Source organism: Homalodisca vitripennis, chromosome 1, assembly GCF_021130785.1.
Source record: "Homalodisca vitripennis isolate AUS2020 chromosome 1, UT_GWSS_2.1, whole genome shotgun sequence".
Lineage (NCBI taxonomy): Eukaryota > Metazoa > Arthropoda > Insecta > Hemiptera > Cicadellidae > Homalodisca > Homalodisca vitripennis.
The window spans coordinates 189,755,730-189,761,773 of record NC_060207.1 but is presented as its reverse complement, the minus strand read 5'-3'; the positions used below and the strand labels follow the sequence as shown (position 1 = coordinate 189,761,773).

The window sequence follows — 6,044 nt, the reverse complement described above, 5'->3', positions numbered from 1 at the left end:
TACTCCGTTTCCCGCCTGATAACCAGTTTTCTCTGCAACGCAACGCGACGTCGCGTCCGCTCGGTGGCCAAGTGTACATGCAGTTTGCAGCTCTATCATTTATTTCCTTAATTGCTTGTGACAGTGTAGAGTTGTTTGATTAGTATAAGCTGAGCGGTTAGGGAGAGTAAAGTGTTATGATTAACCAAATTAATATGCAAGATAACAAATCCAAAAGGACCTAACAAAAATGGTAGGTTATTTTCACAAAACATTTTGGGAAGAGTTATCAAGGTGTGCTTTTAAATACTCGGAATTTTACGATAATCCACAGCCTGGGAAGAATAGCGCATTTAATTCATAAGAATTTTTATTTTCTCTCCTTCTTCTCGTATGAACTCAAACGCTCGGAAAGAAACTTATTTTGCCACAAAGTTTTAAAATATATTGAAACAAACGTTTCTACGAATATAATAAATTGTAACATTAGGCCTGTATACTAACAATACAGTTGTAAAATTGAGGTTGTTTCAGTTATAATCTGCCATATTATACATATATTTGCAACACAACAATTTAATATTAAAACATGAAGTTTCTTGCGTTGTTGAAGATTTTTGTTTTGATTTTTTAATTATAGTATTAATTGTTAAACAAATGCTTTTATTCCAAAGTAATTATCGTATTCGGCTTGAAAATTCTTGAATAATTAAAGTAAGTATTGTTGATAAAAAGTAAAAAGTATATTTGTCGACATTTTTTACTCACATCTCAGATTTGTGGAATATAGAAATGTGTTTCATAAATAGTGATGATTCTCCTGATAAAATGGACAAGAACCCCATGATCTGTAACTGGAAGATATGCCAGGTTTTGGTGGAGCTTTAGCGATTCCGATCATTCAGAGAGCTGGCAAAATTTCTGTCAGTCCATCTTTCCGCACGATATCTCGAGAATAAACTAAACCATACACTAGAAATGTTCCCGTTTTGTTATAACCTTTCATTATTCTAGTTGTGTAACTAGTTTAGTTGAGTAACAAACTTGAATATATTCATAAACAGCTTTTCTATTTAGCCAATATAGAGTTCGATGATACTGCATGTAGCACCGTCAAGTTTGGCTGAACGTTAGTGAATCCCAACCATCTGCAGGATATGTTTAACACAACTTTAACTTTGTACTTTATGTTTTGCACGAAACTTTATTTTAATACAGACAAGATTACGTTATGTGATATTTACATACCTCTTCATTGAATTTTGCTGAGGGTTAGTGTAGTCCTTTCCACAGGATATTTTGGAAAGGAATTAAACTAGAACTTTTACATTTGTATATTTGGCCATCACTCGAGGAGCTGGCAAAATTTCTCTTATCCTTTGATCTGTCTGTCTCTATTCCGCAGGGTATTCGTGAACACATTCAATTTAGTTTTTAATACTGTACCAGGACATGTATAATAGCAAGCGTCCGCGACATATGGCGTAGCGCACTCTTTCCTTGTCTTAGTCGGGAAATCTATACAGTAATTTAATCTAATCGATTTTCTGTGTAAAGCGGTAATTTGCCGATTTCGTTCGACTGGAATTAAACTATGACCGCCATGCAACGTTGTTGATCTATTGATACGGTCTTTACATGTGCTGGAGTTCAAAAAATTATAAGTTGTTTTTTACGGATTAATCAGAGAGTTTATAAAAAATACTTTTTCTACTAAATAACTCGCTTATCTTAACGATGTTTAAAAACATTATTAATAAGCATTTTACAATTTTAACGTGCTTTACTAATTCCTCACAATTTGTTACTCTGAGAAAATATTCGCCTTTCACTTTAAAACGTTATTTACTCCTTTGTCAATACGTAATACTGTTTTTTTTAACGAATCATACGAAAATATCCATATTGCCTAGACTTATTTTAGGCAATGTGTTCAAATAATTTTTTGTAATCAGTACAATAGTACATATTTTACTGAACTTAATTTAATATATTTCCGTCCTTAGCGAGTCACTTCCAAAGAGGGGATCAAATGTTTGGTAAGCTGGATCAACAAGATATGTGAGCCTATGTAAATATTACACCAGCACTCGATATACGGTTGCTATCTTATCTCGACTTGTCAACTACAAAAGAAAAACCTGCCAGGTGCGCGTTGAGATGCGTCAAATTCCAGAACTTGTGCTGGGTTGTGCGGTGTGAGTTGCACGCCGGGTAATCTCGAGTATTTTCCTCGGCCCCTTGGTGGAGAATCTGTTGTCGCCCATAATTTCAACGCAAAGACGATCAAGTGGAGAACACAGTCGACAGGTGCAAGGATGAGAGTGGTTATTATGAACGTTGAGGACACCCCTATCTTCAGGGTGGAAGATCATTCCAGACATCATTTTTACAGCGGAAAAGTCTTCTCGGACTGGAGGGTAATTGAAGACTGTAACTGTTCAAGTCATCAGTTTATCACATCCAGTCTGACAGACGCAGACTTTCGGTCTTAAGAGTGAAACGTGTTCAGCCTCAACGAACTCGGGCTTCAGCGTAGAGAGCAAGGACACTATCCTGGGGACACTGACGATGTAGTGGAGGCAACAATAAATATTAATGAGCAATCTTGCGTTTCAGTGCCAGGAGAAAGTACCAGAGACACAATAGAGCCCCAGTCTATTGATGGTAGAGGAAGTCAAACAGCTCTGGATGGAAGAACTCGTAGGCTGTCACTGATCAGTTCGGAACAGTGAAGCAGATCTCGGACTGTGCCATAATCTGAACCAAAGCAAGTGTGCCAGATGGAAGAAATCTAAAGAGGCGTTAATAACACATTTTATGGATTGAGTTACAATGTCATCTCACATAGACTCTGTGTCCTGTCTGCCAGACTGGAGTATTCCTCTTAGTGACAAGGTAGTTTATCACTGTAGTGTATCAGCGTAGTGTATGCCTTGGTTTCAACCCATCCTGTTAGAGACCACGGGAACCCGAACAGATGTGGTTTTGCAGGGCGCACAACATGTGATGTATGTATGAATGTATATCCACATGACATATTCGAAATGTATACAAACAAAAGAAGTCGTAATAGGAGGATACAAATGATAGGGGACTCTAACACTTTTTGAAGCTCAAAGAAAACATGGTATTTGTTGAAAAATGTGGTAAACTATAAAAACTACTATACTCTATACTAAGAGACATATCATTGCAAGAGTGCTGTTTAGCTTTATTATTTATTAATAATGTACAAAGTCTCAATTAATAGTTTTAATATTGTGTTGTCGCAAGAAACTAATCTTCTATACTCATGCGAAGTATAAACAATATATCTCAAGCCTAAGTGCATTAAACAACAGTTTATTTGCCACAACCCAGGTTTACATGATATTTATTATACTATAGAATAAAACAAGGGTGCTCTAACCATTATACAAAAATGTATGATGAAGCAATGCTTTTTAACTACAATATTAAGCAAGGATTAACCTACTTTACAGTTTCTTCGTTAACCAGCCAAGATATAATTTGCTTGAGAGACAATTAAACCCAACTCAGTTTTGCGTTTTATAGTTCCTAGAACTTTGCCAGCTGTTCTGGCAGTTACTGAAGCCACTCTAAGTAAGTAAGTAGAGGACTTTATAGCTGATTGTAATAAAAAGTAATGTTGAAACTCAAATTCTCAACTTTAATGTTTAACTCAAGTTTACACAACTTCATATTTGTAATTTAAAACAATGACTTTTAAAATTGAATGCTATATTTAACTATGTGATAACAGAAATATAAAGACGGCTCATATTGCAGGATAAAGCCAATCTGCACAAGCTGCTCGGTTATCCTGAGCATTGGGAATTATAACCATCTGCAATACTGTAGTGTGCATTCAGCAAGTGAGAGGATGGCAGCTATTCACAGCTGAACCTCCTATTGTATATTCCTGCAGTCAGTCATAAATGCAAGTAAGTGGCAGTTTATCCGAGTGAATGGCTCCATATTACAGCTTCATGCAATATTCAGTACACCCTGTAGATAATCTGTAGGAGCCATTGTACTACTTTACATTTATTTTACTACTAAACTGACAGAGAATCTCTTTCATTATTTTCTTAATGGTTCTTAATAATTTTCCATATATTTAAGGATCTATGTTTACTGGTAAAAAAGAAAAAAGAATTTTAAAAGCTCATGAATTGTATACTATTTTTAAATCTGTATAAAACAAAATTGAAGAAAAGGTTAAATTAATATCTTCCATTTCAAAATGGCAGCTGAACATTTCCCAAAATGTTTATTTGATATTTTAGTTGTGGAGATATTGAATAAAGTTTAAAAACACAACTTTACTTGAACTGTAATAAAACCATACATTATAATCTCCCTTCTACGGCCATGTTTTACCTAAATGTAAATAAATGTGTTAATAAAGCATAGTTTCTATTTTAAGTAAGTTATTTACAAAAATTGTATTTATCAAAAATGATTACCTAATAATAATACTATCTCTTTGTATGCTCTTAGTTTAATTACAGTTCTAGAATGATTTCATCGTATAATAAACAAAATTTGTGGCTACCATGAAAAATGTAATTTCCAGAATATTAATAATGTTTATAAGTCAAAACTTGCCAGTGACTCCTGACCTAAGAAATTATTACTATTTGCAAGACAGACCAGGAGGAACACACTAAACAGATTACCTCTGATGTGAATCAATTTGTAGGCGAGAAATTCCAGATGTAAAGGGTATTCTATTCAAAAAAAGCTCTGTCTTATATCCATAGGATGTCAGCTTCAAAGGTTTTTTGGACTCCTCAATGAGCAAAAGACAGGTTTTAGTACACTCCAGCCAGTTCGAGGAACTTAGTGCTGTAACTTACCAATAAGCTCCTCATGAGATATCATCTCTCTCAAGCTCACTGCAATTGAAGATCTCTTATACAGCAGTCTCCTCATGCTGTCTACTTAACCTACACACAACATTTCTGTCAAAGACTCGCTGTCAGCTTGGTTTGAGATTCCTTGTAGGCTTTGCGTACAATTCTATAATTTTCAAAATTGTTATTTCTCATTTGAAATGAAGCACTCATCAAAATCTAGTACTGTAGTTTCAGTTTTCACATGATGTTAGCACATTTTAAACTCAATATAATGTTTTATTCTTATGTTCAGAACTTACACAAATTCATTTTAAATATTCTAATTTATCTGTAATATAACACTTTGTATAAAAGTAATCCAAATTATGTTTCTTGAGTTTTTAAAAGATGTAACATGTCTGTGTTCCCATCATCCTACTTTATAGGTAACAATGGTGTGAAAAATGAGAGGCTTATGAGTGAACCAGATTGGGCACTTACTATTGCCAAACATCAACATTGGTTAGTAGTGTTTTCAGAAATAAATTTTAAAACAAATACCCACCAAGATACTTATTTAGTTGATCAATTCATTTTCGATAATCTAAAAATTAATTAATTTATTATTATCATATTTCATTACAAATATTATTTTTAACCAAATTGGCTTTGTGATGAAACATTATGTAAATTTACTGAAAACTACTGAAACAGAATAATCTAACCCTTACTGTGTATATATTCTTTGTAAAGAACAGTAACATAATGTTGTAATGTGTTATACACAAACATATTTCTGAATGAAGTTTATCCGTAATATACAGTATTAAGCAAATAGCATTCAAAACATAACCACCAGGATACATTGCGTTACATTCAGGAAACTAATATGAAACAGACATCCTCACAAGAGCTGTTTGATGTGTGTTCATCAGCAGACAACCTCGTCCCAGCACAATCAGATCAGGTATAGGGGAGCTATATAGGATTTCCAGTGATTGCAATTTAACCAATTGTTATGTAAATTGTGATTCTGTGCTCTTTGATTCAGCATACATACGCTTTTATTCAATTTATTTTGTTGATTTTCTTCCATACTTGACTCTATAATTTGACTAATTAATAATGGTGTAGTATATAATATACTGCCTAGTTAAAGTTCAATTATTAAGACCATATGTATGACTATACTAGTAAAAAAGTTTAAACTAAAATAAGCCA

The 6,044-nt window shown here is 33.8% G+C and overlaps 1 long non-coding RNA gene across 2 annotated transcripts in view; it reads left to right on the top strand.

Moving 5' to 3' along the window:
* Positions 1 to 6,044, top strand: part of LOC124352943 — a 31,866-nt gene continuing 25,822 nt past the window's right edge. For both annotated transcript variants that reach the window (XR_006921558.1, XR_006921557.1), the window contains exons 1-2: positions 1 to 232; positions 3,772 to 3,926. This is a non-coding gene — a long non-coding RNA (uncharacterized LOC124352943). The remainder of the gene's footprint in view (positions 233 to 3,771; positions 3,927 to 6,044) is intronic.